General features: G+C 37.5%; 1 protein-coding gene across 2 annotated transcripts in view; it reads right to left on the bottom strand.

Annotated features, from left to right (window-relative positions):
* LOC109082378 (leucine-rich repeat and immunoglobulin-like domain-containing nogo receptor-interacting protein 1) overlaps positions 1-14,149 on the bottom strand; it is an 84,044-nt gene extending 69,895 nt beyond the window's left edge. The window contains exons 1-2 of one of the 2 annotated variants that reach the window (XM_042752594.1): positions 14,043-14,149; positions 7,493-7,695 (exon numbers count right to left, since the gene is read on the bottom strand). The gene's annotated coding sequence lies outside the window, so the exon portion shown is untranslated. Of the gene's footprint in view, positions 1-7,492; positions 7,787-14,042 lie in introns of those variants that run through there. The other variant, XM_019097266.2, reaches the window with a different exon arrangement.
* Positions 14,150-14,608: the final 459 nt, after the last annotated feature.

Below are 14,608 nucleotides of genomic sequence, written 5' to 3'. Positions count from 1 at the left end.
GTGAGGGCGGAGCTTTGCTGAAACAATGCTGCAAAAAAAAAAAACTGAAACAAACAGATGGGAAAATCATTTGTCACTGGTTAGAACAAGTTGTTAGTCCACCTACACTGAAATACAAATTATTTTTTGAAGTTGTAAACAAAAAGATTATTGGAGTAAGTCTTACAAGAAAATACAACTTCAAATGTCTTTCTACTTCAAAATCTAAGATTTGATTCAATGTGTTTAGTTGCTCTTTCTTCGTAATTAATTGTGAAATTTACTAGCAACGTTTGCGTGGAAATCGTTTCAAAGTCAGTCCAACACCATTATATTTATTTATTTATTTATTCAGTGTGTTAATGACCTCATGGTTGCAATGTCCAATGAGTTTTCAGTGAGGGCGGAGCTTCCCATAAACAACAGAAAGGAAGAGTAATGCTGTTTAGGATACATCTGTGAAAGAAAAAAAAAAGTTGGAAATAAAACAAAGAATAATTTACAAGAAAATACTATTTCACTACTTCGTAAAAAAAAATCATATTTAATTAAATGTGTTATTTGCCACTTTTTGTAATAATTTCTTTCTAGTTTCTACACCCATTTTTTTCAGTGTGGAATGAATGGTTTTATTTTAAATAAGCAATAACAATTTTATTTCTATTTAGTCCGAAAGTGTATTATGCTATTAAAAAATAACAAAAACTTTCCAATAGCAACATTTTTTGGTGTATTCTTTACTAAAATAAAACAAACTGTCAAAAATGGCCCAAAGACAACAGAACAGTTACGTAAAAACATCTAATTTTTAAATGCATTGAACTCAAGCATGTGTGATTATTTGATGCTCATGTAGTTTGGATGTTTAAGCAGATTTTGCTGTGGGGATGTGTAATGTGTGAGGTCAGACTGAGGTTGTTATGGATTATGTCACAGGCAGTTTATGGGGCTTTTTGCCCTTTTAGGTTACTATTAATATTCAAAAGGGCATTTTTTAAAAATATTAATTCATGAAATGACTGTCGTGAACAGATGTCAGGGATTTTAACCTGTGACGAGTTACTCTATTTAATTAACATTGAGTTGGAAAATTGCTCTTGAACCGTGAGCTCAGTGAAGATTAATGGAGGGTGATTTTGTCCAGATGGAGGGTTTAGTTGAGACATAGATCAGTCTGAGAGGTGGTTTCTAACATAACCCTGAATCAGTTGTACTCAGCAGATACTCACGCTGTAATGTTAGCACGGTAGAGCGCGGTTTGACGCGAGTTAATAGAGCATTACAGGAGGCTGCTTAAGCTCATTGCTCCTGGCTCCACACCAAATCAATGCACACACACCTGAGCAAAATACAAAATGGAAAACTGTTTAGAAATTAATAATACTAACATCAGTTGGAAATATAAATGTCTTTAAGATACATATAAAATATGCTTATATTTGTCATCGACATTTCCCTTACTTGATATATTGATTGGAAAGTTTGATTGTCCTGGCAATGCATTCTGCAACTTCTTATGATGATAACAGCTAGAAAGCTAGATACTTATGTATTTTACATTATATTTACTCAAAATCACTGGGGAATAAAAGCGTTAAGTGTCATATTATAGTTTTTATTAATATTTTGAATATTAATATTAATTTTATTTGAGATTTTTGTCATTATATATATTTTTTTCAGTTTTAAGTATTTTAATTAAGTTAAACAAAAATCAAAACAATATTTTATTTTATTTCATTGTTTATTTTATTCAATTTTATTTTCAAGTAACTTTTTTTTAATGTTTTTAGTTAACTATAATAACCAAAAATGTAAAAAAAGTGTCACCGAATTTGACAACCATTTCTGTTGTATAGAAAAGCAGCTTATCCTTCTTAGGGTAAAAAAGTATAGTTATACAAGTAAAACAAAGCAAAAGAAAAGAAAAGAAAAGAAAAGAAAAGAGAAATATAGTTGCATTGTGAGATAAAAATTCATCATATGTAATATATATGTTATCATATATAATGTATATGTAATGTATATGTAATAAAAGTAATACATATAAAGCTCATTCTGACATAATAAATATATACATTATATAAACATACACTTTAATTTGGGAATTTATATTTATATGTAAAATCTGCAATTCAAATAAATCAAATTAAAATAAATTTTTTTATATATATATATATATATATATATACACAACACATAAGAAATCATAAAAATAAATCATTTTATTTTTTTCCTCTTGGAAACCAGCTTCTACAGATTTGAAACTTAGTTCCATAATTGAGGTTGGGTTGATGGAAGAATTTTCAATTTAAGGCAAAAGATCTGCTAAAGTTGACAGGACTGATCAAACGAATGGGTGATTTCAGCCACGAAAACTTCTTCACCTACCCTAATTGCGCAACTTAATATTCAAAGACTGCATCTAAAATCCACCTGGCTCCAAAATCTGAGCAGTCCATTATGCCTACAGAGGCCAATAATCTTAAAATATATCAAAATGAATCGCCACGACTAGCATTACTGACCCAATGCTCATGCAACTCAATCAAAACGAGGCATTTTATAAATCAGGATAACAGCCTTCATGTCAAGAGCGAGTCTGCCATGTCTAAAAATCCGATCTATACAAGCGGCTCACTAGGATCTGGAACAGCGTCTGTCTTTGCTCAGGCTGTTAATGAGCTGAATTCAATCACCTCTTTCTGATTGCAGAGGGCTGGAGGTGAGACAGGAAGACGTGCGACAGCATTTCTTATTCTTACCAGAAACTCCACAACCATTTCATTACCAAAGCACTTCAAAAGCAATCAGCTCTGACGGCAGAGATTTCAAAGGTGCGTTCACCCAAGGATACGCTCGCTTCTGTAGAGCTTCATGCAAAACATCAACCGAAAAACAAAAAGACGTGAAAAACAAAAGAAGAGCTGAACATGACGGCTCACTGAATGGGTCAGGATAGAAACAGCATTAAAATAAACATGATTTTACTTGTTTCATACTTTGTGTTTATGAGTGAAAGAAGATATTTAATGGGAATGTTGGTTGGAGTTTGATTTCAACTAATGAGAATTGACTGGATGATGAAAATGTACAAAGAATGAGGCCGAATCAATCAATTCAGATGGGAAAGCAATTTATTACATTTTAATAAAAGATAACAACATGCATGAAAAAAGTAAATAGGGTCAATTTTGATGTCATGTCGACTTTAACTATTCCCATTGCTTTAATAATCAGTCCCTCATTTATTTGTTTACTCATTTGTTTCTTTTAGTCATTAAATGACTGATTATGTTAAATTTGTCTGTTTCTTTCTCTCACTCATTAGACCGAAATCCCATATTAATTCAGACAGAGAAAATGGAGCGGGGAAATTTTTTTTAATCACCAAGGTAATTAAAATAATACAGTTCAAAAAGTGTGTGTGTGTGTGTGTGAGAGAGAGAGAGAGAGAGAAGACGAGATGACAAGATTGTGTTCATAGATTGTCATGATTTTCATGAGTGCATTAGTTTGAATATTGTGCATTAGTAGTGAAATATAATTGTGAGGCAATTACGACGAATCAAATTACTTTCGTTTCAGAAAAGAAGTCAATCATTAAGGTAGTTTATGTGGGTGTTTAAAATGTTAAGTGCTGAATGCTAAAAAAAATGTTTAAACAAACAAATAATTAATTAATAAATATATAATAAATACTGTATATACATTTTGTTTTTTATTGAAAAACAAGGCAACATACTCATTAAGTACTAATTATTTTTATAATATTAATATTTAATTTGTTAAATGCATTCATTTAATTAATAATTCAATGAATAATACAATACACTTTAATATTTAATTCATATATTAATATTGATATTTTATATGTTAATATATTAATGTATTATTAATTACATTAATTCATTACTTGTAAGATACAAAGATACATTTACTATTTTTTTCAAGCATCAATCTAGCAAAACTTGGTGAGATTTAATCTTAAAGAGAGAGAGAAAAAAACAAAAATAAAGATATATTATCTTCAGTTGAGCCTTAAAAAACAGTTTACCCAAAATGAATTATTTTATTGCACAAGTCAAATTTGCATTTACATTCAAATCACTTCACTTCACATCACTTCACTTCACTTCACTTCACTTCACGGAAAAAATATGTTTATCAACATTTCTCTTTAGGTGTTCCACAGTTAACACATAAAATAAAATAATATAAAATATATATTTTTCAACTTTTCCTTTAATATGTTATTTCTTTTATAAATGATTATTATTTTAAGGATATTTTACTAGAAAGCAAGCTGAAGATACTGTTTAAGAAAATGCTTTTAGAGTTCATAATTTAACGACTCATCCTTGTTGAACTCCCTTAAAGCTTTTTTCAACTACACACAATGTCCTCTGACTCCTTTAAAAGCTTTTATTGTGACTGATGTCATTGTCCTCTCCGGCATGAATAACAGCAGGGCTCTGTTCGCACACCTCTGGTTCGGGGAATCGTCTGTTCACACACACCGTTCTCACCCCAATTTAGCTGCAAATTAAATGTCAGAGTCTGGCAAGGAATTCTGATCAGGAAACGCTCAGATGAGAGCAATTTGTCTTTGATAAAAGGCGGCGAACAGACTTTTTCTTTTTATTAAAAGCATTTAAAGAACAGATGTACGAGAGATGGATTCTATCTGTCAGGGGTTTGACGGTTATCAACCCAAAGCAACACCATCCAGAACAATCAGATCTGCTGTGAGGAGAGCGCAGAACATCCAACATGACACAGATGGATCTGGGAATATAAGGTCATGCTCTCGCCGCGTCGCTCTGTCTGTCTCTTTTGCTCTTTGGTACGTGAAAATCTATCCTGATCTTCATGTCGGGTTGGAGGCAGAGCTGAGAGTGATGGCCTGAAGCTTGATGTGCGTCAAACATCACAGGCTCCTCTCGGTTCCTGAACGAAGCTGATTCCTAACAGGCTTCCGAACCAATGCCCTACAGGAGGAAGGTCACGTGTGAGGCATTGTTGGCTGAGAAGTACTGTACCTTAACCATCTTCAACAATGAGATCCTGGAAAAATCCACTTCATGTTCCCTCGGGAAGCGCCTTTTCTTTGCCAAAAGAAAGATTAGTCTTCCTCTATGAAGCTGCCAGGGGCTGCGAGGCATTCTTTCTGTGAAGTGCTGATGTCCACCTGGAGCTTCTTCAGTTCATCAAGAGCAAGGCCTTCTGTGTGAGCACATCCTCTGGGTAAATGAAAACCTCATCCATTTTTGTTGAATGTGCGTAAAATGGACAATGAGAACATATGAGAGCAGGACTATGGATTTTCATGGCTACGAAATTCACACAATACTCATTTTAGGCCACTTTTTAGGAGGAAAAGTAGGGAAATGGGATCAGGAAATGGCAATAGATCGATTCAAACTCCTGTTAGCCAAATGTGCGCCAAGGCTCATCGTGTTGGCGCTGAAAATTGACCAATAACTGAGGGAGATGAAGTATATGGTGGCTATGGTTCTACCACTAGGATGCGGTTCCAACAGAAAAAAGCTTTTATCCAAAGAAACAGGCAAAGACAGTCATGAGGAATTATGCAAATCACCAAATTACTCCTGAATTCAGTTTGCACGCAACAATTCTCAAACTTGTGGAAAATACCACCACTGAAATCCAATTGCCATTTTAAAATTTTGAAAAATGTCTTTAAAATTGAAAAATCATTACTGATGCCATGACAAGAATGATTAAATAATTAAAATAACTTTAATTTAATTACTTAAAAAAAGTTTAATTACAATTGTTAAATTAATTGTAAATGTAAATAATTACAATAAAATAAGTATTCAAATAAAAATACTTTAAAACTGTTTTTTTTTATAAAATAAAATAAAACATTAAATATTAAGAATTATATTAATTGAATTAAAAAACTAAACAAAATAAGTAGAAAATTTAAAATAAAATTGAAAAATAAACTGAAAATTTACTTCATAAAAAAATTCAATAAAAATACATGAATTATGTTACTGTTTGTAATACAGTATATTAAAAAAGTAAATTAAAATTAAACACAACAAGAAGGCAAATTACAAGCATAAAAACCCCAAAAATGTTCATTTATAAAAATTTAAATCAATGCCCAAGTAAATGATTAAATAAAAAAATCCAATTACAAACATAAAAAACAAACAAAAAATTAAAAAGGTAAAAATAGATAAATATTAAAGTAAATAATAAATAAAAAATTTCAATTAAGCATCCACAAAAAAAAGTAATTGAAAAAATCTGAAAATAAACAATTGCAAAATAATACAAATCAAATCTTAAAGTATTAAAAGTATAACATTGAAAATTATATTTAACAAATAATAATTAATGCATTTAAAACCTGTTTACTGCATTGTTGGTGATTGGTGAACGTTAATAATACTGTGAATTTGCCACTCAGACTCATGTTAGGTTGCTCCATGCAGAACCTGATGTGGTAAATAAAAACAAAAATAGCCAAACGAATTGATGAACAGATGCTTTAGTACATAATGAGTCTTTGCAGCACCATTAGCACCAACTAGCTGAACCTCCCCCAAAGTCATCAAACTTTGCACCAAAAACTCTGCTGAGCTCACAGCAAAAGCAGGAAACGAGCGTATGTCCCAATCTGTTTTACCTCCAGCCTGATCAATCACTAATACAGTCCCAAAGAACTCTGGGAATCCGGACATATCAAGATTTCACTCAGGTAATAATTCATAAATGAATTAACTTCCCAGCAGCAGACGTGATTAGACAGAATATCTAAGAGGACAGGAAATGCTCCTGTTTCTGATCACATGACACTGGCCACAGTAATCGGTAATTGTTTAATAAAAATAAAAAAAAGACGTGGTCAGTCACTATATCCTCATCTAAAATACGATATGCTGTGAAAATGTCATGTTTTGGGCTTTAGCAATGCATCTTATACCTACTGATAAGGCTCATTAATATTCAAAGGCCAGCTAAAATATGTTTCTTTCATTCCCTCAGGACCTTTTTTAGCTTCATATCTGGAGGGAAGAGAAGTGGAAACTGCTATTCCGCCCATGACGCCTAATCACATTTCTCTCTTATTAGTTTCCAATCGCACCGAGAGAAATTAAGGCTGAAGTGACCGAATCTAATAAATATTGATGTTCATTACAGTCTCTCAGAGCATTCTCTACCTGTCTCTCTCTCTAGATGTGTCGGCTGTACCCACAACGCCCCTCCCCTCCTGCTCTTTAAATGATCCGCCTGTCCTGTGGAAACAGAAGAGGCAGAGAAACTGGCTGCTATCCGAACATACCAGCATATTTCTGGACTAAATATAGACGTCGCACGCTTTGAAGTCTGAAATCTTAACGGATATCTCACGCAAACGCGCCCCAAAAAAATCTAAGCTGCTTCATTTGATGCCAAGCCAGTGTGCACCTGCCAAAAAGCGCAAACTGAGGGGAAAAAACCTCCAAGAAGAGTGCAAAAACACCTCTCTTACCGGATGTTTAACGACAGTCGTCCTAATGTGTGTCTGTATCCACAGGGGCAGAATTATATCCAGAATGCTCCAGACTCACAAAACTCAGGCTTGATGAAGAGCTTGCAGACGCATCCGTGATCCGTGATCCACCTGCTTCCAACACGCATGAACACACAAGCACACTCCAACCGCACCGACACACACTCGAGCAGAGGGCGTACCTACAGTCAGCCAACGGAGAGGGAGAGAGAGAGCGTTAGGACTGCACAAGGTGGAGGGAGGAAGTGGAGTGTGGGAAACCGAGAGAGAGAGAGAGAGAGAGAGACAAAGATGCACCAATCACATTTGTTCTCTTCATTGCCATCACAATAGCTGTTTTCTGATGGAACAAACTGTCCCATGGGGAAGGAAAACTACAAATGAGATCTCTGGAATATCTCAATGGTTTCAAGAGATTGAATGGGGGAATCCTTATTTTCTTCATCAGTATTTTTTATATCGTTTCCCACTGAATACATCAAGAACAAGATGATTTAGTTAGATTTATGCTTTTGTTTAAAGGTTTGCTTTATCGGTTTCAAATCTGCAGAGCAAGTAGAGGTGCAGCGTGCTGGAAAAACTCATTTAGTCAAGGTGTTTTCCTTTAGACGTTACATCAATGGGATTCGATACTACAGTCAATTACAGAATATACTTCCTATTATTCAAGTTTAATTTTAGCAATTATACTTCTTTGTATTCAACCATGTTGACACTGATGTTGCTTATTTTCACCTATAACAATACTATATTTGTAATCATTTTATTATTTCAGTACTGTATGTGCTACTGTTCACCTGTATTTTATTATCATTATTATTATTTGTTATTATTATTGTTACTATTTTCATTTTTCGTTAATAACAGCAGGGTCCACATATGAAAATTAGCCTTTTGGCTAACTAGGGTATGTTTACATTTATTTAAATGTTGATTAATGTACCGTTCCTCTTGAAATAAATACATAAAAGTAGAAAAATGTTAAATGTCAATAGAGTAAAAAAAAAAAACAAGATATATTCAAGATATATTTTCTGAAAAGAGGTCTTTTCATTTTAAATAACGCAAAAGCACCATAAAAATATCCATAAAAATGGATAAAAAGTATAACATAACATGAAAGTCAATTTGTGCACTAAACAAGATTTTTTTTAGCTGACAAATCTGTTTTCAAAGAATATAGCTGTGATGTTTTTTCTTGCATCAGATATAACTATTTTGGTATGGAGATTTGTTTAGAAATGTAAATGAATTTTAATACATTACATTATTTACATTCAATTTTAATATATTAAATTATTGTATGTAATTAAGTTCCCTTTCAGTCGGTCACTCTCGACGCCAAGTCGGTGACCAACGAAAATGGGATTTCACTTCGATAGACCAATCTACTTCGAGTGTAAACTAAACGAGCCAATGCACATTGGCATGCAATTATTGCATCCAGCTGCCACTGATCACAGCGTGAATATGATACGGCAGCAGGTGCAATGCATACCAGCTTTTCACGTTGAAGCCGAGCGAGAGTATCGTTCTGCTTACCTCAACTGTCGACGGTGAACTGCGACTTCAGCACGCTCTGGGAAGCTTTCTGTGTTGACGAGACGGCGTTTCAGCGGCGGTTGTTCCAGCGTCGAGTGGATTGCACACTTCAGGCTGCACTACCCCCTGTCGTGTTGCAAGCAGCCATCTCCCCTGTGCGCCTTAGCACTAAAAGAGCATTTCCTGAGAGCGAATTTCCTCTAAAAGAGCTCCATGGGTGCGTCTTTATAAAGACAACAGATCGTCCTTATAAGGACGCCGTTTTACCTGTGCGTTTCTGGATGCGGTCGTTACCTGGTGATGGTCACGATCGCTGCCTCACGTGTCTGGGCGTCAAGCATGCTGAGGTGGCTTTCATGGATGAGTCATGTTCTCACTGCGGGAAGATGACCATCTTGGAGCTGCGAACCAGGCTCCGCTACCTTCAGGGGGGCGGAGTCCCGCTGCCGCTGCCGCGATTTGGGGCTCGTTCTGGCGGCCGACACCGAACCAACCACTTCCTGCAGTAGCATGGGCGGTTTTTGAGGGTTACAGTGGTGGCAAACCCCGCAGGGAACCAACCCTCTGGGGACCACCACTCCTCTTGCACCTCTGGTCCAGTGGAGCAACCCACGGAACGCACTGGGACCTCTTCAAGGAGTGTACCAGCGGTATCCAGTGGGCCTCCCCTCAACCGGATGTCGATCTCAGCATCGGAGGGAGAGCTGTCGGATGAAGATTCGGATGGCACCTTTTACTGCCAGAAACTGGCCGGTGGGCTCCTCCTCCCTACATCAACCGACAAGGTGGTCTGCGCTCCCGTCGCATGTCACAACTCGCCCGCCACCTCCTCCTTTGGAGTCGGAAGGTTCTGAGTTCACTTCGTGCCATTCACATTCCGGGCCTGCTCAACCGTTCAGCCGACGAGCTGTCTCGAGCAATGCTCCCGGGAGAATGGCGACTCCATCCCCTGATGGTCCAGCTGATTTGGAGACGGTTCGGAGCCGCTCAGGTAGACCTGTTCTGCTTCTCCAGAGACCGCTCACTGCCAGTTGTTCTACTCCCTGACCGAGGAAACTCTCGGCACAGACGCACTGGCACACAAGTATGCATTTCCCCCAGTGAGCCTTCTCGCACAGACACTGTGCAAAGTCCGGGAGGACAAGGAGCAAGTCTTGCTAGTGGCGCCGTATTGGCCCACTCGGACCTGGATCCCCGAACTAGTGCTCCTCGCGACAGCCCCTCCTTGGCCGATTCCTCTGAGGAAGGATCTACAGACTCAGAGACGGGGCACCATTTGGCACCCGCGTCCAGACCTTTGGAAACTCCATGTCTGGTCCCTGGACAGGATGCGGAGGTTCTAGGTGACCTGCCCCAGGAGGTAGTGAACACCATCACTTCGGCAAGAGCACCGTCTACGAGACATGCTTACGCCTTGAAGTGGAACCTCGCCGAGAAGACCCCCGAAGATGCCCGATTGCGGTCGTGCTTTCCTTTCTGCAGCAAGGTCTCCCTCCACCCTCAAAGTCCAGGTTGCCGCTATTGCTGCGTACCATGACCCCGTGAATGGGAAGTCTTTAGGTAAGCATTACCTCATCATCAGGTTCCTTAGAGGGGCCAGGAGGTTAAATCCTTCCCGGCCCCCCTCCATACCCTCTTGGGACCTGACTCTGGTGCTGAAATCACTACAGCAGGGCCCATTCGAGCCTTTGCATTCAGTCGAGCCAAAGTTTCTTTAATTGAAAACTCAACAAGAAGTGTTGCATCCTCCTGGGCGCTGGCTCGTGGCGCCTCGCTGGCAGATATTTGTAGAGCTGCGGGCTGGGCGACCCCTAACACGTTCGCTAGGTTCTATAGCCTTCGTGTAGAGCTGGTATCCTCCCGTGTTCTAACCTCAAACGGATAGTGGCACCGAGAGGCCCCGGTTAGTGTCGGCTTGCTAAAACTGCTCCAAAGTGTCCGTACTGTAGACCCTGTTGAGATCCTCCATCACCCTAGGCAGCTGGACGTGGCGGAACGTCCGGCGCCAGGCCTTCATGATGAATCTGTGAGAACCATGGAAGGCTGGGTTCCATACTGAGACCTAAGCAGTACTCGTACAGTATGTGTATAGTCCACGGTATAGCCTTAGAGCCCATGTTTCCCCGGCAGACTTCTGCCTTCCCAAGAGGGTTTTAATCACCTCAAATTTCTCCATATACACCTAAACGGATGCTCTATGTGTATTTGCTTCCGAGACCTCCTTCAGGAAGGATGGGGCTTCCACAGCATCCCTGTTCCAAGGGGAACGGGTACGTTTTCCCACTGGTATCCAATCTCACCCAGTGAGGTAGTGCTTTGACAATGGTGAGTGGAACTACTTGTTCCGAGCCCCGGCCTACACCTAATAGGGGCGCAGGCGGCTCGCACAGGGCACTGGAAGGGGCAGCACCCATGGTGCTTTGGTAGGGATCCCATTTTCGTCGGTCACCGACGTGGCATCTCCGTTCCCTCCTTCAGGGAACGAGGGTTACCATATGTAACCGAGACGTTACTTATGGTAACCCTCGTTCCCTGAAGGAGGGAACAGAGACGCCACGTCCCGTCGCCATGGTTGCTGTACCACCGCTGAGCCGCCAGGTCTCTGGCTTGGCTCCTCAGCGAAAACCTAGTATGCATTGCACCTGCTGCCTTATTATACTCACGCTGTGAACAGCGGCAACTGGATGCAATAATTGCATGCCAATGTGCATTGGCTCATTTAGTGTACACTCGAAGTAGATTGGTCTATCGAAGTGATATCCCATTTTCGTCGGTCACCGACGTGGCATCTCCGTTCCCTCCTTCAGGGAACGAGGGTTACCATATGTAACCGAGACGTTACTTATTAAATTATCAAAACTATCTTAATAGATTCTGAGTCTCTTATGCTCACCAAGGCTGCATTATTAATATTATTATTATAATAATTTAAAATAAACTTTTTGTACTGTAATTATATTTTCAAACGTAATTTATTCCTGTGATGCAAACCTGAATTCTCAGCATTCGGTGTCACTGATAATATGCTGATTTTTCTTATTATTATCAATGTTGAAAAACGGCTGCCTAGTATTTTTGTGGAAACCTTTTTTTTTTCTTCTCAGGATTCTTTGATGTATAGAAAGTTCAAAAGAACTGCATGTATTTCAAATAGAAATCTATAAAACATTACAAATATTTTTTACTGTCACTTTTAATCAGTTTAATGCATCCTTGCTGACTGAAAACATTAATTTACTGTAGTTTTGTTTCCAAGAAAATGTATCATGTTTTAAAGCATGTTTATGTTTGGAAAACAAGACAAAAATAATGATTACGTAATGATTTTCCAGTGTAAGCTGTTTGTCCCTCAATCATTGTTCTACACACGTATGACAGTGATGGATCCTCTATGTTCCTGTGCAATATGTTCACTGAGGACTCAACAGCTGGAGTCTGATATAGAGAGAATGAGGGGACAGTGTCTATGATGCTGTGGAGTAGACCAGACAACAGGGGAAAAAAAGAGAGGGAGACAGAGATGGCAAATTGGAGAAGAAGAAAGAGGAAGAGGATTCTGTAGAACAGAAAGCTCAGGATCAAAGCCCAGGATCAGTGTGACTTTAGAAAGTTTCTGCACAGGAGATAAAAGCCTCCAGGAGAGTCTTCAGATATCCTCGTTCAGTACAGGCAACAAAGGTTCTTGTTTATTTGCTCAGATTCTTTGTCTTGGGCTCAAACTGATCATGGATTGAACTGGATTGACCTTTTATGTAAATTGACCCTTCGCTAAGCCCCACTTTAAAAACATTACTGACCAATCCGACCATGGCAACTGTTGCCGTCCACAGTTTTCCTCACAAGCTTTTGATCTTTTCTAATGTAAGTCTATGGAGGTCTATGTGTTTGTGTGTGATTGTTTAAAAATCATTTTTATTTACTTAGTTTTAGTTAAAAAATTTTTTATAAATGTCCTGTAATCATTTTATGAGAATCATTTCATTTTACGAGTTTTAATCATGTTAAAATGTAAATTTAAATTGTGAGTATTTAATTTGATTTTTTTTTTTTTTTGTCATGACTTTTTGAGCACATTTACCAAAAAAAAAAAAAAAAAAAAAAAAAAAAAAAAAAAAAATATAATAATATATATATATAAATATTATAATATATAAATATTTTATATATATTATATATATTGTGAAATGGTCTGTGGTCAGTAAGATTTTTTTATTATTATTATTATTTTTTGAAAGAAGTTCATTCTTTTTCTCAGCAAAGATGCATTAAACCGACCAAAAATGACCTAAAAACATTTATAATGTTATAAAATATTCTATTTAAAAAAAAAAATGCTGTCCTTACTACACATCTAAGAATCCTGAAGAAGAAGAAAAAAACACTAAAAACACTACAGTTTGCACAAAAATATTAAGCAGCACAACGGTTTTCAACATTGATATTAATAAGAAATATTTCTTGAACAGCAAATCAGCAGATTAGAATGATTTCTGAAGGACCATGCGACACTGAAGACTGGAGTAATGATGCTAAAAAATAAATTATATTTTAAATCAATTTAATTATATTATAATTATATGCCATTAATAATTTAAAGATAAAATAATTTTCAATTGTAATAATATTTCACAATATTACTGTTTTACAGTATTTTTTATCCAATAAATGCAGACATTAAAAACTGATATGCTTTAATTTGTATTTGAATGCTTATTGTTTGGTATAAAAAAAATACCAAAATGAAAATAATATGAAAATAATAAATAACTGAAACTGCAATGCAAAGTGAAAAAAAAAAAAAAAAAATACAGCCAATCAAAACATATTTGATGTTTAATATACAGCAGTGATGCATGATTTTGAACCAATGAGATTGTGTTATGGGAGGAGCCACCTCACATGATTGGGCAAAAATATAGAAACTCGAATGTTCATCTTTGGACAAAAAGTTTAACATGGAAGAGCTGGAATTGTTGACTAATTTTACCTGGACGAATCTGGTCTTCTGCTTGGTCCAAAAATTCAGATACAATATTCAGATCCTGTCTAACATATGATGGGAAACTGGAGGTCTTGACTGGCAGGTGGAGGGAAAGTTTCTAGAGAAGCAAGAGGGAGAGAACGACTAGAGGAGTGCAACAGAGAGAGGGAGAGAATTGCTCCCAGCAAATCGTATAAAGCCATGAATAATTTACCACCTCCTCCCAGCAAACCCTGGATCTTTTTGTCCGTTGACTCAGGAGACCGAGGCTTTATTGGAAAAAACTCTCTCTGTCCTAATTTAGCATTTGCTGCCGTATCCCAGAGTGAGAGAGACGCTGCAGTGTTGCCTGACCTTAGAGAGTCTTGTGAAAGCGGCTCCCGGGAGGAACCTGGCCGGCTGTGAAACGTGTGTGTGCCTGTTTGGAACGAGCAGGAGAATTGATGTGAACTCAGCGCTGAAATGCTTTAACCCCTCTGAAGATGGCTGGTACATAACAGAGCGATATCATTTTCTTTGAACCCCTGATGGTCCTGCGATGGCTAAATAACTCACTTCACCGGACAGCAGAT

Source organism: Cyprinus carpio, chromosome B25 (genome assembly GCF_018340385.1).
Source record: "Cyprinus carpio isolate SPL01 chromosome B25, ASM1834038v1, whole genome shotgun sequence".
Taxonomy (NCBI): domain Eukaryota; kingdom Metazoa; phylum Chordata; class Actinopteri; order Cypriniformes; family Cyprinidae; genus Cyprinus; species Cyprinus carpio.
The sequence above is the reverse complement of the archived record's forward strand: the minus strand, read 5'-3'. Positions and strand labels throughout refer to the sequence as shown.